The following is a 25,472-nucleotide window of genomic DNA, read 5'->3' as shown; positions in this document are numbered from 1 at the left end:
CAAGGTTAGACCCATTTCCCAGTTCCACTAACACAGGCACCATGCACTACACAGTGAGACAGACACACCCCCTTAGGAAGTGCACAACTTTTCTTGTAGGTTATGTTCGTGTCTCCAGAGCTGGCTGTTTGGCTGAAGAAGATTGTCCACTACATCCTCCAATGGCAAGGAATTTTTCCATTAGTCGGACATAACTCCATTCCCACAACTTTGAGGCTTCATTGCAAAGGTCTAAAGGGCTCCACACACTATATTGCGAAACATCCGTCTCCTGATGGCTGCCATGACTGAACCAGATCAAGTAGAAGAAAACCCCGAATGGATCTGCCATTGGCATAGATCTTGGAACCTCATCATCCAACGATCCCTGCCCAACGCCTCAAGATCTACAGATCGCTTATTGATTCCACAGACCTGAAGACCTTCAACTCAAAACTGAAAACCTTCTACTCAAAGACAAGGATCTCCAACCACAGCCACGGGTTTTCAAGGAAAACAGCAGTTGGCGGGTTTTTCCAGAATAAATCCCTCCAATACCATCCTCCTAAGGGATTGCTTATTGCTTCAAGCGTTTCAGATACTCAAAGGACAACCGGTTACCTAATGGGGTGCCACAACAGTGTGAAAGATGCCTAGGATCTTCATGGAGCCTAAAGCATGCCGGAATCTCTCATGTTTATCGTCATCAAACCCCATCACTTCTCATTCACAAGCATCAACGTCATCTACTCACCCGGTCCACCTCGCGACAGCATCATCTATCCCACTACCTCCCACCACCATGCCATGGGACTGGCACTTGGCTAGGAGGGGGTAATGTTTACCGCAACATAGAGGAGTGGGAAATGGAAAAAAAGAAAAGAAGGAAAAGGCGCCTTAACTAGCAACTAGACCCTGGAAAAAATTAAATGCATGGGCACAACCCTCAAGAAGTCTTAGAGTCACCCAAGGAGAGTAAAAGAATGAAAAGCACACCATTAAGTGCGAAAACACTTCCAAAACCTTGTAAGAGAGCGTCAGGCTCACTCCTATGCAAATTGTATGCATTAGTTGGGGATAGGATAGACTAGAATGGTGGGAAATGAGAAATGGGCCTAGGCTAATGGCCGGCCATGTAAAAAAGGGGGATGACTGCCCATGAAAAATAGGGCATGTATATAAAGTTGAAAAGTGAATGGGAAGCTCATTCTTGTGTGTGGCCAAAGCTTCTTCCTCTTCTTCTCTTGTTTCTTGCCTTCTTGCTTGTGCTTGAGAGAGGGATTGAGAGAGTGTGAGGGAGTGAGGGAGTGATTGCGTGAGAGTGAGGGATCTTGGAGAAAAAGCTCTCAATCTTCTCTCTTCATCTTCTTCTCCTCTCTTCTCTTCTCTTGTCTCACGCGTGGCTATGGAGGATGAAGCTCATGGGAGAGGGATTGAGGTTGCTTGAGCTTGCCTCAAGGATCGTGGAGCTACCGGTGTGCATGAAAGAGGAGGGTACTCGATCGAGCATCAAGGTAAGCTCACTACACCCGTAAGGTAGGCATTGCGCATCGGCTATGTGAGAGGTAGCCATGGCCGCTCGGTTCGAAACACTTGAGCAATAAGTGGTCCGTAGGTCTCAGGGTAGAGCCCGAAGCTCCCCTCCAATACTCCGCTCCCCTGATTACTATATAAACAGGGATAGAGCGTCATATCAAGGAAAAAAAACAACGCTTGTAGAAGTCTCTCTACCTATTGACGTGACAAAGTTCTACTGCAATCAACCAAGCCTCTCTCTCGCTCCACACCTACATGGAAGCATTGCTCAAATCCATCAAGCTTCTTCCATGGCTCCCAAGAGTGGCTCCCAAGAGACGCCGAGATGTTGAGTGAGGTCATGCTCAGAGAGCTCCCCAACTCAAGGAAGTAGTCACTTACTAAAGCGCAAGCGGAAATTACCCCCGAATCCATTCAACTCGAAGGACAGGTTATTCCCCAACAAACCAAGGTTGCGATTATAAACCATAATCACGATGAATGGTCGAACAGAGATAATCAGGTTTAGTACATTAAAAAAGGATTACTTTTGAGCTATTAACTCTACAACTTTCTATTTTTTCTATTTTACGTTATTACTTTTTTGCATATTACAATAAAATGAGGGATAAGTTAGTAATGTTGGAAAATCCCATAGGATAAGTATGTTACATAGATTATGATTAGTTAGAACGTACATAAACTTCAATTTCTTTTTAGGAAAGAACACGAGAATTGATAAGGGGGATAGATTATATACATCGCATACATTGATAAGTGTATTAAAAATGTTCTATGGTTATGTTTTCTTTTGGATTTGTGAATGATGAATTATGTCTCTTATGATTCCATGCTTGTAACAATTGGACGAGTTCTGGATTGTGGTGGTTCAGGATGTTGGGGTCCCCAACCCAATGCTCCCTAAATACTCTATAGAGTGTGGAAAAACTCACATGCGGGTAGGGGTCATATACTCCTAAGGGAGGTAGGTGTTTTTGGTTTTTGATCGCTCGAGCACCTGAGAGGGCAAAGGGCCGAGTGATAAGTGCCCCTCCTATGTAGGACGGCTCCTGAGGCTCAAGGAAGCTTAGAGGGGCTTTGAGCCAATAAATTCTATGCTAATCACAGACAGAGTGCGATCACATACAACCCAATCCTATGAGATTGGAAGATCCTATCCTAGGCTGGACAATGGCTTTTTGTGGAAAGACGATCTTATACCACTCTACGGAGTGATGGTTCTACTTATTATTATAAAACAAAGTATTTGATTTTTGAATTGTTAGTTAAGTGCTAAATATTGAGTTTAACGAACTCAATTTAATTGAGTAATAAAAGGAAGCTATTTTTTAATATGTTCAAATAGTGTGGTAGTATGCTTTGCTAATTAGAAAACTAAAGCAATCCCAATAGAGGAAAGTGAGAAGCTTCAATCCTTTAACGATCGAACGCCTATGGCTAGGTGGACCTGATAAGTCGGGTAACTTTCCAACACTAGATAGAGTTGATTAAATTGTGACCCTCCCAATATTGATAGGACTAGTTACCAAGTTTAATACCGTTTTACCATTTTAGGGGGCCGGAGCTGAGATTTTACCTTATGGGTAGGGGGATCGAGTTACACTCTCCCCCATCTCTCACTCTTTTTAAACCAAGTGCATTGTTAACCTCACTCCTACCTTTGATTGATTATAAATTGGTCTTTCTTAGGTAGGCGTTAGATTGTTGTTAAGGGTGACTTATCCACGCTTCCCCTATGAAGTAGAATTGAGATTCCCATATTCAACTAAGTCCTAGGTTTCCCATGGGGAGACTCGATGGTGATGTGCATGGATATGAATTTCGATCGACTACGAAGAGGACTCCTCCAGGTTTGTTGGAGGAGGCATCTCACACAATGTATGACACTAGTCACATTGTGCTTGGTAGAGAGATGGTAGGGAACTAATATGTTTTGTATTGTGGTGAGTAGATCACTAAATGAAGTTTGATGAATTAATATTTTTAAGTAGAGTGTATCATAGTGCATGAGTTTTACTTATTTCTAGGTGCTTCATCAACTCATAGGATTATTATATTTTGTAGGTGCTTCTTAGAATAAGGTTATTGTGTGCATACATATGCAAGTTATTTGTTTAGCTATTTGTAGGTGCTAAGGGCAGAGTTGAGTGGGTGACTACTCATGCACATGGCCTAGATCAGCCGAGTGGTGATAGATGTTATGTGCACGAGTAAGTGCTAACTGCTACCATAAAGAGATCATAAAAGACAATACTAAGACCTTCCACTCGAGCACGTTCACTCAAAGGTCGAGTTTCAATGGTAGGCTATGCTTCTAGACTATATTAGCCATGGCTGGCAGATCACCTTGTCCGTCACGCTAAGTACAGCTCTTGGAGAACCCACGGTGCTACCTCCCACAAGCTCTAAGGAAAACTTCATAGAGTAACCATTGCTTTGATACTTGCAGCTATGACGGCCTTCAAGTTGATCTCTGTGTTTTGCATGTAGCACTCATGATGGCACTATCTCCCCTTCATGATGTCATCCTCACCCAAGCCCTAGTAAGGCAACCTCACATTACCAGCTCCATCTCCGTCTTCCCCAAGAGTGTAATTCTAAGAAAGCACCTCAACAAGCTAACAAATGCGCCTCAACAAGCTATCCCTTCTATAATTTTCCATATTGGGATGCCTTATCAGTAAACCATTGTCATCACGATCCAATGCACATATATAAGAATGTTAGAAGTCTCTTGGCCAAGCATCTCATAGGATCAAGAGAGAGAAGAGTTAGTGGTTGCACACAATCTTGTGAAGATACGTGTCATGCAAGCCTATTCTTAATGGTTAATGATGGCGCACACAATCTTGTGAAGGCAAATGTCATGCAAGCCTATTGCCCTTGGGAACACAATAGTGGCCACACGTTTATCTACCAAAGGCCCCATGGGTCGAAGGGTTAAGAAACATAGAAAAAATGTATAATCTAAAATATTCATAGCCTGATTGGTCTAATGCACAATCCATGTGGAGCACTCATAAAAGATATGAGGCCAAGTAAACAAAATTGGTCATGATGTCTGTAAGACTCATTCCTTCTTAAAGATCTTATATTTTAATTATTCTTGCAATCTATTTTAACGACTAAGATCATATGGTCATTGATCCTAGAGGCTTGCTCCGTAATATGTAAGCTTAACCAACTAGTATAAAAGAACTCACTAAATGAAATAGGTACAACATCTATCAAAGTAGAAAAAGAAACTCCATTGTAGCGGTACTCAACCAAAAATACCTCCTCACATTGATACTCACTATCCAATTGCATCTATTGGTACGTCTCATGGACAAGCTAGAAATGGTTTGCACGATTCACAACAAGGGGATGTTATTCCTAGAATATTTCATGAAGACCTTGAAGGGCTTTGTGTGGAGAGAGGCAAGAACCTAGGGTTCCATGGCTAAAGGATGGTTGAGATTTAGAATTATTTAGTATGCATAAGATTATATAGAAGATCAACATGATGACATGTTTCTTATGGCATCCATATAATGATCCATGAATAGTTGGAGATGTTGCATAAGGTTAGGGAAAGGACAAGAGAATGGATAGATCTCTTGAAGTTAAAGTAAATCAATTTTCTATCGTGCATTATCTAGCCATGGAGAAATGGATGACAAAATATGAGGCTACAAAGAAATAAAGAAAGATAGTCAAATAAGTTTTTCTCACAAACAACAATCCATGTGCTAGCCAAAGAGCCTTGAGACATTATTCGGCTTCATGACAACTAGGCAGATATATTATGACATAAGAAGAGCCATATAACACTACAAGATACAGGCCTCATACAAACATTCAAAACGACGAAAATGTTCATTAAAAAATTACCCCCATTGTCACTAAACGCGTCGGTATTAGCATCTCCATGAAACCGTCACTATTGGCGTCGTCGATATGGGCGTTAGTATTTGCATCAGTATTGGTGTCAATTTTGCAATGTAAATATCGATGGTTTGCAATGCGCATTGCGACACCAATAGCAACTCGTGCAGTAAAGTTGTGATGCTAATAGTGATGGTTACAAAGAAAAAAAAAATTGTGGCAGGGCAGCTATATGTTGTATTTATATTCTACAAATGGATTACATGTTAAGTGTACAATGGTCGTCAAAATGAGCACAAAATGTACCTGAACCCACAAGACTAATACATAGAAGAAATACAAGATCGCCGATGAAAACTCATGGAATCATGGCAAGATACAAAGTATGATAATAAACAGTACATAGAAGATGCATGCATAAATCACAAGACCAAAAAGGAAGAGGATGTGCACTCTACGAATCCAAGCGTGAGCTATAGATCCTCACCATCCGAAAGCTCATCTTGATGCAAAGGAGCATTGAATGGAGTCTGGAAAAAAAATCAACTACACATCAGTCCACCATACATAATGCATTTTAATAAAAATGGTAACTACGGACAAGAAAGATGAGTGACTTACTAGACCGCCGCGTGCATACAATCTATCAATCAATGCAGTGAGACCGTATCTCTCTGCATATCAAGTCTCTAGACCGATGGGATTGCGATTTGTAATGGAGTGTTGTGAAAAAAAAAAACAATTGTTAGAAACACGATTGTCAGTACAAGCGATATTGCAAAAAAAAAAAGCAAGAGGAACAAAAGAAAAACTTACAAAGTCCTCCAAATAAGTCATGTGGTTGTTGATGATGGACCACCCCTGCTGTTACCGTGTTTCCTGTAGCACAGAGGAGCGAAAAATGGAAAAAAGGAAATAGCAAAAAAGGCACCTTGACCGGTAACCAGACCCTAAAAATTTTAAATGTTCGGGCACAACCCTCAGAAAGTCTCAGTGTCGCCCCGAGACAACAAAAGAGTAAAAGGCGCACCATTAAAATGTGGAAGCACTCTCGAATCCTTGTAAAAGAGCGCCAGGCTCGCTCCTATGCAAAGTGTACACATTAGTTGGTAATAGGATCAATTAGAATGGTGGGAAATGGAAAAAATAGCCTAGGCTACGACCGGCCATGTAAAAAAGGGAAAAGGGGATGACCGCCCAAAAAGGATTTAGGGCTTTGTATATAAAGTTGAAAAGTGAATGAGAAGCTCATTCTTTTGGTGTGTAGCAAAAAAGAGTCTTCTTCTTCCTCTCTTCTTCTCTCCTTCTTGCTTGTGTGTGCTCTTGAGAGAGGGAGTGTGAGAGTATGAGGGAGTGAGTGTGTGTGGGAGTGAGGGATCAAGAGGGTGAAGCTCTTCACCATCTCCTCTCCTCTTCTTCTCTTCTCTTCTCTTATCTTCTCTTGCGAGCACGGCTATGGAGGATGGAACTTGGAGATGGAGGGGGCTTGAGGATGCTTGAGCTAGCATCGAGAATCATGGAGCTACCGGAGTGCAAGAGAGAGGAGGTTACTTGATCAAGCATCAAGGTAAGCTCACTACACTCGTAGGATCGACGACGCATCAGCTAGGTGAGAGATAGCCATTAGAGCTCGCTTGGAACACTTGAAACAATAAGCGGTCCATGGGTCATCGCGGTTGAACGAAGGCTCCCACATTTTGGTTCCGTCGTCGGGACCAACGGATTCAAGCTTGAGCACTTGCGCGCCTCATATCGAGCATTGAAGTAGGGTATTCATCCCCGAAACAGAGCTTGAGATAGGTAGGAAGTTTGGGTGTTTTTTATCTTCAAAACAAGTAAGTATTTTGGGATATTTTGGTTGTTTGATGATTGGAAAACATGGAGAAATTAGTTCACTATTTTTCTTTCGATTTTTGTTGCATGTAGAGTAGGTTAACATTAGGAAATCGCACCTGAGAGGCATAGGGTTTGCTGCTGTAAAACAGGGAGAAAATCGGAAAAAACAGGTGGAAAATGGAGGAAATGCTCATTTGAATGTGTAGGAATCGCAAAGAGAGTGATCGGTAGCATCCGGGTAATGTCCAGTAGGGTTCTAAGTTCTTGAAGGGCAAGGGAATCCTCATTTGCAACCAGATGAGAGTGAGAGAGAGAGAGAGAGAGAGAGCTTGGGTGACCCGTTCGATCAATTAGTGCGAGGAGTGACGTTGCTATCGGCGATCCCCAGGTATATAGATCTCTCCCCCATCACTCCAGCATCATTCATGTTGAATCTTGTAGCCTATAATAATCGATATCTTAAGATTTTGGACGAATTTATGCTCGAAAGTGCGTTCGGGTCGGTGGAATTGGACACCCGATTCAGCGTCCGATTCTCAGAATCAGACGTCCGATTTTGAGAATCGGATGTTCAGACAACCGTCCGATTGGACCAACCCGTCCGATTTTGGGACTCGGACCAACCCCGTCCGATCGGACGCTTAGTCCGATCGTCCGATCGAGAAAATCAGACTCACGAGTTAGGACACGCTAGCAATCGGACCACACGCCTGGTCCGATCGGACCACTTGCCCGATTTTTGAAAATTGGACACTTAACCCCCGTCCGATTCTGAGACTCGGACAGCTCAAACTCGGACCCATCTGGTCTGATTCCTATAATCGAACCACTGGTAAATCGGACGTCCAATTCTCAGAATCAGACACACCCTTAGGCAAAAAAGAAAAAGAGAACATAAAAAAATTTACCCCACGACCGACTAGAAGTGCAACCTGCTCCAAGACAACATAGCGAACGCCTTGTAGGTAGTTCCCGACATAGGAGTTACGACCAAGGGACAAGGGGATAGTGTTGGAGCACTCCCCAGCGACCTGACGCATTGAGAATGGAAATCCAATCGAAGGACCTGTGACCGACCCCCTAGTGAACAGAAAGAAGCACCACAGACCCTAGAACCCGCTAGGATGGCCAGGACTTGAGTGACGAAGCTTATCAGGCCCGAGACAAGACAAGAGGGCGTAAGCATATAGAGATTGTTGCTGCACTCACATTGAATTCCGCACTTGAAGTACACATGAGGAAGCTGAAAGCCTGATTGACCACAAGTGCACGAGAAAAGACACACCCTGAGTGAACAATCATTAATGATTGTATTCAATAAGTCAAGGAAGTCACCCAGATAAAGCCACTCAAGGAACCCACCAACAGGAGAGAACCAAGACATAGACAAACCATCAAAGCGCAGAATAGGACCAAGCAAGGAGCACCAACGACGAGGATCTGTTAAGTCTATTCAACCTGATCGACAGCATAGTGGAGCTCAAGAACTCGACCATGACGGAAGAGAGCTCCAACCATCGGTCTAGTGAGGAGCTCGATTTGAACATATTCCCAAATGCTATTCAGCAGCTAGTGAGCAGTTACGACGCGCACGCCCGGTACGAGCACCGCAGTAGGACAGCAGACGCAATCATTGCAGATCTAGAGGAGGAGAGAAGGCTAGCCTGCAAGGCATTGCAGGGAATAGATGAGTACAATAGGGATCAGCAGGCTGCTGGCCGAAACCGAACGGACCATGAGAGAGCACTGGAGGGAGACTTGACGTTGAGCGAGCGCCTCATGAAACAGCTGCTCGATAACACCGCAGTAGAGTAGAGTGCCACCGCACTAGCGACGTCACTACTCGCAGGATTAGGGGCAAACCAAGGCTCAAAAAGTCAGGCCAAAATATCGATTATTGCCAAGCAACTCGATAAGTACCAACCTCATGACAACCCATATAGCTTTGTTGAGCAGTTTGAGCAAGTCTGCGAAGCCAATGGCCTCAACGACCAAACTCAATGCTCGCAAGCATTCGAGCTTTGCCTAGGCGACAAGGGTAGGACGTGGTATATGAGCCTAGATGCTACAGAGCGAGCCAACTTCAATGACCTCAAGGATCTCTTCGTCAAGAGATTTGCCGATCCCGGATACTCCGATAACCTGCTAGTATGCTTGATGAACATCAAGCAAAAAGAGAAGGAGGACATCCGCGACTATGTGACCCATGTGAGGAGTCTCTTTAAGAGAATCCCTCTACGCGAGCGACCAACTGACAGAGCAGTTTTGACTATATTCATCAGCGGAATTCAAGACGAGGAGTTGTATAAGGCTCTGGCAGGCAATTCAAGCTTGCAGTGGGACGCAGTGGCTAGAGTGTTTGAGGAAGCCATCAGAGTCGATGATCAGCTGAAAGAACGGAGCTCCAGGAGCTCAAATCTAGAGGAGACCAACTCGTGGAGCTCAGAGAGAATGTCAGCCTCTAGTGAGAGGTCAATCCCATCATCCCAAGATAAGGGGAAGGCCACCGAGACAGACCAAGGCTTGGTTGAGGTCAAAATGGAATTAGCCAAGTTACAAGACATGTTGAGACGACCAACGTGCCCGCACGTCCAATGCGTGTACTGTGGCGGAAACCACTTGCTAGCCGAGTGTCAAGACCCTAGGTCAAGACCTTGTGCTAACTGCGGTAGGTTCGGCCATGATGTCACGCATTGTAGATTACCAAGAAGGCTTCCATACTCGCAACCCTACGGCCAGCCTTACCTAGCGAACAGGCCGCAGCCATTCTTCGGAAGAGGAGCCCCATTGGCTCTTCCCGCGCCTAACAATATGAAACTAGCTATCCCTAGAATGGACATAAATCCTATAGGCATTCCTAGACTGCCTGGTCCTTACATGACCCACCCACCGAGCGATGCTCCAATACACTGCGTGGAGGAGCAAAACGATGAAGAGACCTACATATACCCTTACGTCTCGCATGAGGATGAGGGCCAATGCAGTCCTCATGGATTATTGACCCGTGCCGATGATGGCGTTAGGACGAGGTCGAGGTAGAGGCCTAGGAGGGCAGCTGTAGGATCCAGTCACTTGTTGGACTTATGGTCACCCCGGTCATGTCTCATCACGCTGCCCTGAAAGAGAGCAACAAAACAGAGACAAGACTGACCAAAGGTGCGCAGAGTGCGGAATCACCCATCTTTTTATAGATTGCCCAAAGCGAAAGCCATCCTCTAGCTCAGCCAACTTGCCATTTGTCCCATTGGGGTTGTTTGGTGTCGAAAACCCCGATGGGGAGGCCACACCTATTCCATTGCGGGTCATGACCTGAGCCCAAATGAAGCAAACCAGCATCTCTCTGCCATGACCTAGCAATCTTGACGCAACCTCCATAAGGAAGAAAAGCCACAGGCAGAAAAAGAAGAGATCGGAAGCTAAAGTCGCATTAAAAACCGAGAGTGCTACGACTCTACCTACGAGAAAGAAGGTTTCAGACGTAGAGGCAGAGACTTTAGTCCCTAAGACGGCTGAAAAGGGAAGCACTAAGGTAGGGGAGTACCCGCATTCGAAGCAACAGTTAGAGGCCATAGAAAAGGTGAAGGAATGGGTGAAGGAGGCTCAAGAGCATCTCAAAGACGCTGAGCCCATCATAGAGGACGAGATCAATGATCTCTCCAGCAGAAACACGCCAATATCACCACCTCAACCTAAGTCGGCAGAAGCAACTGCACCACAAGCAGTGCCGCTAAGACTAAGCCTTGACACGACAAAGCCGCAGATCAGCCGCCACAGCCATTGGCCCGGACAATCTAGGTTAGGGGAAGGACGAGTATCCAATGATCTCCTGACCACGCTAGTGACTACCCCTGTAACACTTAGCTTGGGAGATCTGCTTAAGCAGCATCCTACCCTATGGCAAGATCTTAAGCAGTGGGTCGAAGGGTCACAAGAGTAGGTCACGGTAGACCCTCAAGTCCATGATGCAAAAACGCAATTACCAAGTTTGACGCTGCACTCCATACCTAAATCCTTGCACGTCAATGCCTTTTGGGAAGGCTCTGAGATGCACGTAGTCTTACCGGTCCTAGCCCTAGGTGACACAACAAGAAAGGGGATTGTAGACACAGGAGCTAGGGTTATTGTGCTCAGCCATGTAGTGCTTCAGACTTGGGGAAACCCGGTTGTCGAAGCTGCTAGGTTTAATGTCATGCTAGCAAACGGTATGAGAGTAAAGCCATTCGGGGTATTGAAGAATTGGCCAGTGAAGATCGCAGGTGTCCAATTCTCTGTCGACTTTATAGTCATGAAGGGAGTGGACTATGATGTCCTATTAGGCCGACCCTGGATGCGCAACGCTAGAGTCATCAAAGATTGGGGTAACGGCTTGATCTTCCTTGGCAATAGGATGGACACCGTAAGAATAGAGATGGACACTTGGAAGACCTCACCAGTCGACCTAGACACCATTTCTGCTATGCTCAAGGGGAACACTCAGGTCAAGAAGCCCTATGGGCCCTTGACCAAGTATATCCCATGCCCAGAGGATGAGCAGGATTGGATGCACGTTCTTGCTACAATCGACCTGCCATTCTCAGAGCAGGAGGCATATGAGCAGGCCATCAAAACGGTCGGCAAGTCTAACGAAGCACTCTCTACACCAGTCTGCATGATGGCAGGAAGCCGCTGGGGGAAGCCTGAGCCTGTCTCCTTCCAAGTACCATCCAACAAAAGGGAACTCCAGGGGATACTGGAATACCTAACGAGCCAGCTAGCTGGCAATCCAGCTGCAAATTTCAAACCACTCCAGGATCTCTTAAAGGAATCCAAGTGGCAATGGACTAGAGTGCACGATTTAAACCTCATGTATAACTGGGCCCTAGTCCCCGACCAACGGCATGAGACATACCAAACCTTAGGAGACGACGAGCAGTCGGACGACAAAGATTCTAGTGACGAATACGAAGACTGCCAATCCTTCAGTGATGAGAGCGAGGGTGAAGTAGATACCATAGAATACGACACTGAAGGACGAGAAATTGACCAAATACGAGCAGACGCCAAGCCGCAGAAAAGGCAGACCCTTAGAGTAGAGTGAGGAGTCATGCGCATGGAATGTGATCGCGCTTGGTTGGAACGCATGGGAGTCATAGACCTTGAGCAAGCAGGCCTAGCCCAGCCAGAAACGACATCAATACTTAGGACTGAATCACCATCTGAACTGCGGCCACCAGGAGAGACCACCTCTTCCAGCGAAGATGGAGGGTTTGACTCTGAATCGGAAGTTAGTTCGGATAGTGATCCAGAGATCCCTAGGTCGCCCACAACCAGACGTACCAAGGGGGACCTACCCATCCACCTGAGGCGCAGACGAGTAAGGTAGGAAAAGGCAAAGCAACCCAGGGATACACGATCAGAAGAACTGCGAAAGCCACAGGACCTCCCTAAACGCTTCACAAAATTCAAAAAATGGGATAGGATAGTAGTTCTACTAGGTGCCAAACGTCAAGGGCAGATGAGCGAACCAATCGAGGGACCAACCAAAGTCAAGGAGGTAGACTTAGCCCAGGAAGGGGAAACACCCCGACCAGTATTCATTGCCGACTACTTGATGGGCAAGGAAGAAATGGGCCTTGTCGCTCTCTTGCGAGAGTATATAGACGTGTTTGCCTGGTCCTTAGAAGAGCTACAGGGGGTAGATTCGAGTATTGTGACTCACAACATACCCATGGCGTCGGACGCAATGCCGGTTAAGCAGCAACCGTACCCTATGAATCCGAAATATACTCATGCTGTCAAAGAGGAAATTGACAAGCTGATGAGAGCTGGATTCATTTACGAAATTGAGCACACAAACTGGGTATCACCCATAGTCATTGTGATGAAGAAGAATGGAAAAATCCGAGTGGCGTCAACTACAAGAAGGTGAACACTGCTACGAAGAGAGACAACTATCCATTGTCATACACCGAACACATGCTTGAGAGGGTGGCAGGCAAGGAAGCCTACAATTTTCTAGATGGCTTCTCAGGGTACAACCAGGTGCAAGTGCATCCTGCAAACAGGCACAAGACCGCCTTTGCCACTGAGTGGGGCGTCTTTGCATACATAGTTATGCCCTTCGGGTTGACCAATGCCCCCGCCGCTTTTCAACATCTCATGTGCACTATCTTTAAGGACATGCTTCGCAAGGAGTTAGAGGTCTTTGTCGACGACCTATGTGTCCATTCGACCTGGATCGAACACTTAGACAAACTCCGCGCAGTCTTTGAACAGTGTCGCTTATATCATCTCTCCTTGAACCCCTTGAAGTGTCAGTTTTGGGTAAAGCACAGATGCATCTTAGGACACGTGGTGTCGAAGAACGGCATTGCCACTGACTTCTCGAAGGTCAGGGTTATTGTTGACCTTCCACCCCCAATTAATTACAAGGGAGTTCAATGCTTCTTAGGCCATATAGGATACTATCGGCGGTTTGTATTGAACTACGCGCTGATCACCAGACCATTGTACAAGTTGCTGATTGTCTTCAAGTGGACCGAGGCATGCCAATGGGCGTATGAAGAATTGAAAAAGGCTCTAACAACAGCACCAATTCTACGAGCCCCAGATTGGACCATTACCTTCCACGTGCACATCGATGCTTCTAAGTTTGCCATGGGGGCAGTGTTGTGCCAACCTGGCGAGCACAATTTAGATTATCTAGTGAGCTTTGCTAGCAGACAACTCACTAAGATGGAGATGAACTACTTGACAACAGAAAGGGAGGGATTAGCCATGGTGTTCACTGTGAAGAAATTCCGGCATTATCTATTGGCCACACCCTTCATCTTTTTCGTGGACCATCAAGCCCTACTCTATTTAGTAAAAAAACCTTGTGCTACAGGGCGCATAGCTCGATGGCTCCTCCTACTTCTAGAGTTCGACTTCTCCGTGGTAGTACGAAAGGGAAAATAGCATTACATGGCTGATCACATGTCACGCATCCCCACAAGAGAAGCCGTTGGACAAGGCATCGTTGACGAGTTACCCGACGCCCACCTATTCCACCTATCCAGCGCGAGAGAGGATTATTTAAGGCTGATTTAACGCCATATTGGGCAGACGACATAGTCCAAGTGCTTGAGCACGGACTACCCGAGCGACCAATAGAAAAAGCCCGACTTAGGTGCTTGATCCTGAAGATTCAGCCCTACCAGCTGATTGTAGGCCAACTCTATAGGCTGGGGCAAGACGGATTGCTGCGTAGATGCATGTGTGAGCATGAGATGCACGATGTGCTCTCAGAGGCGCACAACGGCATCACGGGAGGACACTTTAGTGGAGACACAATGGCACGGAAGGTGCTACAGTCTCAACTATGGTGGCCCACACTTTTTCGCGACGCCAAGCGATTCATCAAGCATTGTGATGAGTGCCAACGGACAAAAGTCCCGATTCGTAAGGATCAAATGGAGCTGACCCCAATTATTGCTCGCCAACCCTTCAAAAAATGGGGAATCGACTTCATAGGGCCCATCAGTCCTGCGGCGCAATACTCACAAGCCAAGTACATCGTTGTGGCCACGGATTACCTCACAAAATGGGCAGAGGCAAGAGCCACACAAAAAAACGACGCTACGACGACTACCAAGTTCTTATGGGAGCAAGTGATCTCGAGCTTCGGCTGCCCCATCTAACTGGTTAGCGACCAAGGCACACACTTCATCAATGAAGTGATAGCACATCTCCTATCCGCCTTTCTCATTATCCATCACAAATCCTCACCATACTACCCTCAGGCAAATGGCCAGGCAAAATCAACTAACAAGATTCTCATCAATGTCCTAACTAAAGTAGTCTCAGCCTCATGCAGCAACTGGGACAACAAGCTGATGGCAGCCTTGTGGGCCTACCCTACAGCATATAGAACGGCTGTCGGGCCAAACCCCCTTTAGGCTGACCTATGGAATTGAGGCAATTCTACCATTAGAATTCTTCGTTCCTAGCTTGAGAATAGCACTTCAAGAACGATGGGAAGGGAAGGAGGCATGGACACAACGCCTGGTCGAGCTTGAACGCCTATTAGAGACTCGTCTTCTACCCACCCACGCACTTATCTGTTAGAAAGCCCGACGCAAGAGCTGGTTTGACAAGCAGGGCGAGTTTGACCAGGGTGACTTAGTGTTCTTTTACTCAGTTAAGGGGCATAAGCAAAAAATAAAATTCAGAGGTCTCAGACCCTTCAAGGCTCGTGCAATCAGCCGAACCGGCAATGTCAAGCTTGAGACACTAGACGGTGAGGGAATAGGTTTCTTCAATGGCAACCATGTCAAGAAGTACTACCCTCCCACACATCCTTGGCACAAGCCACCATTGTTAGAACCACCGGTCAAAGTACGGGTAGCTACAATCACTGAAAGCAACGAAGAGGATGAGGAAGCCGTAGAACCCGCTTATCTCCGTGTCACGGTCACTGCCAAGCAAACATGCGCTTTCAATGCCTTGATCGACAAGGGAGCAGACTTCAATGTCTTAACCCACAATCATTGGATCCAACTTGGCAAACCACTACTTCAACCCACAACTGCCAAATTAAACCCATATGGGGCTCAATCATACGTACTTCTCGGCAAGTGCAGAGTCGCCGTTTCTATCGAGTCTGAGACTGTTCCAATGCTCTTTTACGTATTGCCAAGTGCTACAGACGTAGGCACGGAGTCACTCCTGGGGCGAATCTTCAAACAGCAGACTCACTGCAATGTTGATTATGAGTCGCAGTGCATCCACCTAGCAATAGACAACATGCGCATTGTCACAGCTTTCAACAACAAGGGCTACGCAACACCATCACCATCTGCAAAGCCACCGCTAGAAACATCTGTAGGCAAGACTAAGGAGGGGGTAGCGCGCGGTTGCCACTCCCCGACTTCCATAAACCGCAACCAGCAACAGCCAAAGCTAAGGCCTAGCAGCCTCACTTTCAATGGGTGCCTAAACAACCGCAACAATTGCCTAGGAGTCGACGCTCCTATCCTCATAAGACCCAAAACCCTAAACCTAGGAGGCCAAGATGCAATCACAGGAAGCGCCACGTGATCAAGCAAAGATAGGTCCCTAAAGCCCTCTTGCATGCGCAAGGCTACTACAAGGGGAATACCTTGCTGTGGATCCCTAAGGTCCCCACAGCCAAAGGCACTATTCATGCGCCACCCTCAAGCTTGATCAGCCCACGTCCCACAACACCTCAAAACCATAGGCCGTAGTGCTCTCCAGAGCCTCGACCATCCGACTCATCTACGCTTCGGCCCAAGAGAGTCGCACAAACCTATCGGCCCAAGCAACAGCCACCGTCACAGGAGGCATCATCCGACCAAATCAATCTGACTCCCCAAAGCAAAGTTGACTACAGTAGTCCAACTATTGTGGTTGACCCTAACCTACCCATATTCCAAGCAGCCCAATGGCAGGCTCAAGGAAACTCCCAACCACAACTATGTATTGTCAAGGCCTTTAATTCTAACAAACCTTGGCCACCCATCGGCCTTACGCCCTCCTAAGAACGAAAATCCTTTGTAGCACTAGCCGTTGACCTTGCTAAGGACACCAGGGATGACGTGGTGGAATGCATTAAACGACTTGATGCTACCTTCATGTCGCTAGCCCTCAGCTATGACCGCTTGAACTTAGGTCTATTAGAAGAACCCTTTGCAACGGAAGTGCGCAGTATGCCTTGCTCTTGGGAGACTTTTGAATTCACATTTGCAAAAGCTTCTCGCACTGCTGCTGAATTGCTCAACAGCGAGATCTCCAAAGAGCAAGCCACTAAACGTCTCATCACATCCTACGATCAGCGAACCACTTCTGCTATCACTGATCAGGAAATCACCGATTTGTCCAAGCTCGTTGATACGAACTTCACGTTTTTGAAGTGTTGATACACTCTTAGGCTGCAATGGGAAGTTGAGGGGTGCCGCATAATGACCAACACTGAGCAGCGCTGTGCAATCAAAACAGCAGAGTACGATCCCACCTACGTCGCGCCAACCTCATATCAAGTATTAACCACTCTTCGTGGGGGCCGACCCATGGAAGAGCACATCAAGGGGCATCCCTACCTTGACCGCCTCTTAACAGAGGAAGAGCTCCACATTGCAAGTCGAATCGATTCTGGCGATCTCCTAACCGATGTTTTGACATATATCACGCACGTGGGTATCCGCCCATTCGAATTAGACCGAGAAGCTCAGCTAGAGTACAACCCCAACTTCTATGCGTGGCTCCTGTGCAAATAGACCGACGCCCTTTATGCTGAATGCCCTTGTCCTCTCAACCTCCAATCCTGGGAAGGATTCTTCTCATTCCAAAGGGGGAAGGGGTAAGGTGGAATCGTAAGGTGGAATTTAAAAAGTAAACCAAGTATGAAATGTAAGAAATTTGAAATGCAATGGTAAGATGTAATGGTAAAATTCTGAAAAGAAAAGTTAAGGCTATACTCAATAAAATCTACTATGCTTTTCTTCTTTCAGCAAGTTATTTGTCAAAAAGCACTAATAGTGGAAATGGTTGAACTTGCAAGCATCGATCATGGCAAGCCAGGACAAAGTGGGCAAGCTCCCCTTCTCGGAGGAGGAGCAATTGAAGTATGGCCTCACGGTGGAGACGAGAGCCTTCAACCAGTTGAATTTCCGTCACATCTTCAACCTTGAAGACGTGGCCATCAAAGAGCCAGCAGTGCGCCAAATCATAGACCAGTGCCATCTGCAGAAATACCTAGACGCAGTGGGTCAGAGGGTGGACTACACCCAGTGCGCTGACTTTTTGCGCACCTTCAACAGAAACAAAGGCACCATCACGGTACGCGAGAATGAAGCCACTAGGCAAGTGCAGATCGAGCTGACCCCGGAGTTGGTGGAAAGGGCATTGGGGCTGCCGAATAAGATGGAAAGGAAGCCGAAGAGGGACGTCTACGCCAGGTTGGGAATGGACAAGATGAAGGTCCATACCAATGATGGGATTAGCTTGGCAAACATCCCAAACCCAGAAATCCAGCTGCAAGCAAAAATGGTGCACGCCTTGTTCTTGAGCTAGAGGTACAACAGCATAATGAGCCGGATCAACGTGCCTCTACTCGACAGCATTGCGGCACAATTGTTGGACAAGGTAAACCTGAATGGGTTTGTGAGGAGAACCATAGAGGCTTCGGCTAAGGCCCTAGCAACCGAAGGAAGAGCCGCTGGAGGAGAATCCCCATCATCCCGATCAACCCGCAAGGCATCATCCTCCAAAGCCGCAACCATAGGGTTTAGAGGTATCCTTATGGCCATAATCCAAGAAGCACTAGGGCAAGGAAGGGAAGAAGAAGACAAGAAGGGAGGCGAAGAAGGAAGTGACGAGTCACCGTCACAATCCCCACCTCACACAGAAGAGCAGCGTAGATCTTTAGGTGAAACGGAGACTAACGAAGATGAAGAGGGAGAGTCCCAGGGCAGCCCACAGAGGCACGTAGAAAAAAGGACGAAAGCCCTGTAAGGAAAGAGGGAAGAGGAGCGCAAGAATAAAGAAAAGGAATATTTGGAGAGGGCTCAAAGGGAGTTGGTCAGGGATGAGGAGGAGAGAAAAAAGAAGACTGAAGAGGAGCTGAGAAGGAAGGAAGAGAAAGAAATAGTGCTGGCCACCCGTCGCTCCATTGAGGAGTAGCACAAAAGAGACAGGGAAGACACAGAGAGCCCACACCGAATAGAGGCACATGGTTCTAGTACCAGTGTGTTGGAAATCACACCCCCGCCCCCAGCAGAAGGAAAAGGCAAAGAACCGATGATGCCAACTCCCCCCCTCTTCGTACCTTCCACGCCAGCCACTCTCATCATGACAACGCCCACCACCTCTACCATCCAAGGTTCCACTCCAAAAGTTGATGAGACCAATATGGTCACTTGGCTGCAATTCTTGGTGGAAAGGGAGTTGGCAAGAGAAGCGGGCGTGGCCACCCTAATGTCAAGATTCAAGAGGGCAGCCACAGCTGATATGGAGCCAAGGCCGAAGCTAAAGAGGCAGAAAACAGAAGCCACTGTCACCACCGCCACCATATCCCATCCCCCACCTCCAGCAGGCCAATACGACGAATATGTTAAGGAGCTACTCTCGCAGCTAGAAAGGGCCAAGGAAGAAAGGAGAATAGCCATGGAGGAGCTGGCAACAGAATGAGAATCACGAGCCGCTCTCCAGCTGGAGAAAACAAAGCAGATAGCAGAATGCCAAAGGGAGATTGTTGTGCTAAAGGCTTCTTCTTTATTGCTTGGGAAGGAAGAAGAAAAATCTTAATGAAATGCCTCAACGGAGAGAGGGAGACCAATGATCACCTGCAGCGCAAGAACGACCAGCTCTCGGCAGTCAACCTGGAAGCACAAAACCAGCTGGAGAAAATCAGACAGGAGGCTACAGAGCTGGACCAGTTAAGAGGAGAGCAGGTGCGAAGGATGCAGGTGAAGCTGGACCAGCTCAATGCACAGATAGCCGATGAATGCCAGGTGCAGTCCCGCCTACACCGCGAGCTCGAGGACCAACAGCAACAACTCATGGCTATGACCCTCCATCATGGGGAGAACCTGGAAGATATGGAAAAAAGAGCAAAAGAATGGGCTGACCACAATGAGGAGAGAATACGAGACTTGGCACGCCGGCTGGCCAAAGCGAAAGGAGATAGAGTGTTGGCTAAGAATCAGGCAGAGGCGGCCCAGCTCTCCATGATAGCTCAACAGCACACCTTCCTCAACACGCAGCTCCACTCCACCAAACCGGAAGGAAACAAGACCAATGATCAGGTGCTGCAGAGGAAGCTAGCAATTGCATGCAAAGCCCTAACAGTAGGCCTACATGTGCCACTGCAGCTAGGAGGCCCGCCGTAGAGCCTGGAGGAGCAAAGAAGATATCTTGCAGAGGTAGGCCTGACGGCGCAGGAAATAGACGAACTCGACTTCACAGAGACGAAGGCGCAAGAAGACATACAAGCAGAGGGGGGTGAACCAGAGTTTGATCTGGGACCTCAGGAGGAGGACTACGTCCCACCACCCCCTCCTCCACAACAAGAGGAAGTGCAGCTCCCTGACACATCTACTGAGAGGAAAGCAGCCCAGGCTAACCAAGGAGAGAAATGGTAGAGAAGGCAAGGAAAAAGCTGAACGTTAGACCTGTTCCAAGACAACCTGCCCCTCTGCTAGCGCGCCCTGAGAATCTCCCCGCTGAATTCCATGCAAAGTTGATTATCTGGGAACATTAGGAATGTGCCCGCGATCCTTTCGACTTGAGCTTTGAGTTTCCCACTACATTAAACAGAGTAATGCCCATTCAACTTGTAAACGACGTAATCGCTATAGGTGCAAGGCTCAAGGCCAAGTGGCTAGTGGAGCGAGAGGCCAACCCAACTACTTGGGGAGCCGAGGACCGCGAATTTTGGCAGTATAAAGTCCTCCAGGTGCCTAGATCGGTGGAAGGCTATAATTGCCAAACCACCTGGAGAAGACTCATTTTTTACGTCAACCTTGACGCTTGGATGGCGTTTTGTAACACCCTCCCTTCTGAGAGAAACAACCCCACTTTCATGCCGTATCCTCGAAGGGTAGGTATCGAATTTAATCCATCCATCCACGGCAGGTTCGACTTTCCCATTATCTATAACACCAATAGCACCTCCCATAAGGACGCCCTTCTCTTTACCCTCCCTGATTTGTACAGCTCTATAGATAGATTTCTTAGCGAGTTCACCTCCTGTCCTGACTCCGCCTTCATAACCACTTGTAATTATCCTAGACTAATTAGGGTCCTAGTCCACCAAGAGCCTGCACCTCAAGAACGCCACCTCCCACCCCTTTACTTCGACCCCAACGCCATAGATAGCAGCACCATGACTCGCCTCATGATGCGCGCTACTCTTTTGCCATCCTTCTATGTTGCACTGCTCGAAGATATGAGCGATAGCAAATTCACCCAGTGCAACCACCCCTTCCTTTCCACCACCACTCTCAAAACCCGCCTCAATGTCAAGGGCTACTTGTTGAGTCGTAAATTCCTTAACAAGGCCCCCCGCCCTCCACTATCCCCTACCCGCCAGTCGGATAACAAGGAGTAAACTCCCGTCATGCCCTTGTATCACATGTATCCATGTATAAGCCTCTTTATTATATATATATATAATAAGCGAAGAAAAAGAAAAAAGAAGAAGAAGAAGAAGAAGCAAGCCACAAGGCAACAAAAGAACAGGGTGAACTGGAAAGAAGAGACAACAGCAAAGCATAGCAAAGCCAAGGGATGCATCTACTACTAAGCCAAGATAAGTGAGAGAGGCCTTCACAAGATCCGCTTGCAACTCCCCTTCGCCGCGTCATGCACCGCCGTCATTGCACCTAGGGTTCTCCCTAGCCCCTTCCCCACTTCACGCTTAGGGCACATCAAGGGCAGGACTTTCAGACCTGTCACCCTAAGACTTGCACCGCACCTCCAACGACACACGAACTGGGTCCTCAAGTGTGGGACATTACCAAGGGCTTGCCCAAGGTTAGACCCATCTCCCAGTTCCACTGCCATGGGCACCATGCACTACACGGAGAGGCAGACACACCCCTTAGGGAGTCCACAACTTTTCTTGCAGGTTATGTTCGAGTTTCAAGAAATGGCTACTCTGCTGAAGAGGATCACCCACGGCATCCTTTAATGACCAAAACTTTTTCCATATGCCGGTGTCCAGCCATCTGCCTACTGATGGCTACCGTGATTGAACCAAGTCAAGATAGATCTGCCATTGGCATAGATCTTGGAACCAAAGATGCATGCCCAACGCCTCAAGATCTACGGATCGCTTATTGATTCCACAAGCCTGAAGAATTTCAAGGCAGAGTTGAAGATCTTCAACACAGTACTGAAGACCTTCAACTCAAAGACAAAGATCTTCAAATCAAAGACACAGATTTTCAATGCGAAGACAAACCATATCCTTGTCAAGACAGAGTTCGGGGGGGGCTTCTCCAAAATAAATCCCTCCAATACCATCCTCCTAAGGGATTTCTTATTGCTTCAAGCGTTTCTGGTGCTCAAGAGACGACCGGCTACATAATGGATGCGACAACTGTGTGAAAGATGCCGAGCATCTTCATGAAGCCTAAAGCACGCCGGAATCTCTCCTGGTTATCATCATTAAACTCTATCACCTCTCATTCACACACCCACCTTGGAAGCAGTGTCATCCACCTACCAGTTCTGCCTAGCAGAGCAGACCTAACTAGCCACTCCTTCCCACCGCAGTGCCATGGGACTGGAACTTGGCTAGGAGGGGGGTAATGTTACCATGTTTCCCGCAACACAGAGGAGCAGAAAATAGAAAAAAGGAAACAGCAAAAAAGGCACCTTGACCGGTAACCAGACCCTGAAAAATTTAAATGTTCGGGCATGACCCTCAGAAAGTCTCAGTGTCACCCCAAGACAACAAAAGAGTAAAAGGCGCACCATTAAAATGTGGAAGCGCTCCCGAATCCTTGTAAAAGAGTGCCAGGCTCGCTCCTGTGCAAAGTGTGTGCATTAGTTGGGAATAGGATAAATTAGAATGGTGGGAAATGGGAAAAAGGGCCTAGGCTATGGCCAGCCATGTAAAAAAGGGAAAAGGGGATGACCGCCCAAAAAGGATTTAGGGCTTTGTATATAAATTTGAAAAGTGAATGAGAAGCTCATTCTTTTGGTGTGTGGCAAAAAAGAGTATTATTCTTCCTCTCTTCTTCTCTCCTTCTTGCTTGTGTGTGCTCTTGAGAGAGGGAGTGTGAGAGTGTGAGGGAGTGAGTGTGTGTGGGAGTGAGGGATCAAGAGGGTGAAGCTCTTCACCATCTCCTCTCCTCTTCTTCTCTTCTCTTCTCTTGCGCGTGCGGCTAAATGGAGGATGGAGCTTGGAGATGGAGGAGGCTTGAGGATGCTTGAGCTAGCATCGAGAATCGTGGAGCTACCGGAGTGCAAGAGAGAGGAGGGTACTCGATCAAGCATCAAGGTAAGCTCACTACACTCGTAGGATCGACGGCGCATCGGTTAGGTGAGAGATAGCCATTAGAGCTCGCTTGGAACGCTTGAAACAATAAGTGGTCCGTGGGTCTTGGCGGTTGAGCAAAGACTCCCACACCTGCCTCCAATCGTGCCCTTGCTGCCTCCGACTGCTGTCTCCAACATCCTAGAGAATCTGTAGCCTCCTCCCTGAGTCTCTGCGCCCAGTCATCTGCATCTAGCCACTCGAGCTTTGAGGCGCTACTCTTGAGTGCCTTGTGTGTGTATCGTTTGTCAACTTGTGGAAAATCTCTCTGTTCCACAAGGTATCAGAAACTTCTCATGCAAGGAGGCTACTATGAGTCCTTTCTCCCCTTGGGTATATTCTTTCAATGATCCAAAACGTGCCGAAAAACTTGTTGGAACAACTCTCTCATATAAAACATCATCCTCCTCCCGTCATCTCATTCATGATCATGACTCTTATCCTGTCATCTACAAGGTATCCATACCCCTTTGGGGTATGTTTAAGATTTGTCATCTTCCACCTACAACCGCACTCCTGGGCATAACCAGGAGACCCCTGTACATCTGGTGAACCCACAGGGGTGATATCTCTCATAGGAGTAGCACCCATAGGGGTGCTACATGCGAACGACTGAGCAAAAGCTGGAGTCACTGAAGTAGACATCCCCATAGGCATGACAAATCCTATAAGTGATGCAACTCCACTAGAACGATGATGAGATAGAGAAACTACATCGGTGCCTTCATAACAACCACCTGAGCCATCCCCTCCCAAACTTGATGAGAGCGAGGAGTAACACCTGTATCTCAAGCCCACCACAAGCTTAGTGCATCCACATCTCCGCAGCATCTCCCAAAACCACTTTCTCCATCCGGGCCCAGTCTGGAACATCGACCTTGTCTACTGGAAACTGAAGCATCAAAGTGTGTCAAATTAGATCTAACAGAACAACCTGATGGTGTCTGAGACAACTCTTGGTCCACTATATCTCTGAATCGAGCCATCTGTGATTTGAAGACATATGTTTGAATATCTCCTATAACTCCTCGTCCATCATCCCTTGACTCATCGTGCTCTCCAAATATCGTCAAATTTCACCTGTACAAACAGAAAGTGATGTTAGCATAATCAATATAAAGATTCAAGCAAAGCACGGTAATATAACTGTGAAAAAAATGATGTTACTTAAAATACATATTCTAGAGTATCCTTACAAGCGATTCATCAACGAATTGAGAAGGCGAATGCTATAAGTATAACGTAACCTATGGTCCCATGTCAATCTCCTAGTACAACTCCACATACATTGGAAGGTCGATAGATAGGTTACCACAAAAGGATAAGTCCACCTCGTTCTCAAAGAATTCTTGGCCTCTTGTCTTTTCTGACATCGTTGCCTGATTTTGCCTCCTCTACATGCTTCAAGCCATCTTCAACCTCCACCCCTTGCAATATCAACCCCTCCATCTGTATATTGTCCTCATCTATGCTGGGAATATTTCTTTCATCATAAACTCTCACACTTTGGGGAGTTGAAGGCACAACATACCACCATCGAGATTCTCAGGGGTTTGCATAGAAAATTACATGTTCAAAAACATATACAAGAGAGATTCGACATTTGTGACATATCTGTGTCGTAATAAAATTTTTAAAAAATAGTTTATGCACTTATTCACAATGGGCCGACAAGACAAATGTCTCATGCAGATCTATCCATCTTTTTTTGGAATCTATTTGGAGAAATCCAAATGGACCTCATAAAAAAGTTATCCCAGCTCCTTTCAATATCACTTTGAACCACTGCACATCAAATATGATCATGGAGAAGCTATAGTAATCCACTAAGATAACACTTTGCAAATTTCCAAAATACTCCATCTCATCTATAATGGTGTTTGGATCGGTGGCTCACCATCGGCTCTCTTGCTTAAACTTTGCCATGACACCACAATCCGTTGTGGAGCTCATTTTGTCGATACACTCATCGACGCAGAAATGTTGCCTGTGCAACCATGTTGCACTGTATATTTTGTATTGTACATTGAAACAGTTAGATTAGTTGTCACATATAAAATCTAGATATGACAGCTTGTAAAACATGTGGTCACCTTTAGACTACATCCCCTCGAGAATTCCCACTCCTCAATAGAGACCTCTACCCCTCTGCGAGAGGCTACAATCAAAGCTCCATGTAACCATTGCATAGACATAAACCACAATATCTTCTCCATGCCCTTAGGATATCAAA

At 46.7% G+C, this 25,472-nt stretch overlaps 1 long non-coding RNA gene across 1 annotated transcript; it reads right to left on the bottom strand.

Moving 5' to 3' along the window:
- Positions 1-6,011: 6,011 nt before the first annotated feature.
- Positions 6,012-24,200, bottom strand: LOC148037450 (uncharacterized). The gene is made up of 3 exons (XR_015690787.1): positions 24,174-24,200; positions 6,199-6,261; positions 6,012-6,071 (listed from the first exon to the last, which is right to left on the bottom strand). It is a non-coding gene; the product is annotated as an uncharacterized LOC148037450 (long non-coding RNA).
- Between the last annotated feature and the right edge of the window lie 1,272 nt (positions 24,201-25,472).

Source organism: Lygodium microphyllum, chromosome 4, assembly GCF_053477565.2.
Source record: "Lygodium microphyllum isolate KBCC chromosome 4, Lygodium_microphyllum_v1.1.10, whole genome shotgun sequence".
NCBI lineage: Eukaryota > Viridiplantae > Streptophyta > Polypodiopsida > Schizaeales > Lygodiaceae > Lygodium > Lygodium microphyllum.
The sequence above is the reverse complement of the archived record's forward strand: the minus strand, read 5'-3'. Positions and strand labels throughout refer to the sequence as shown.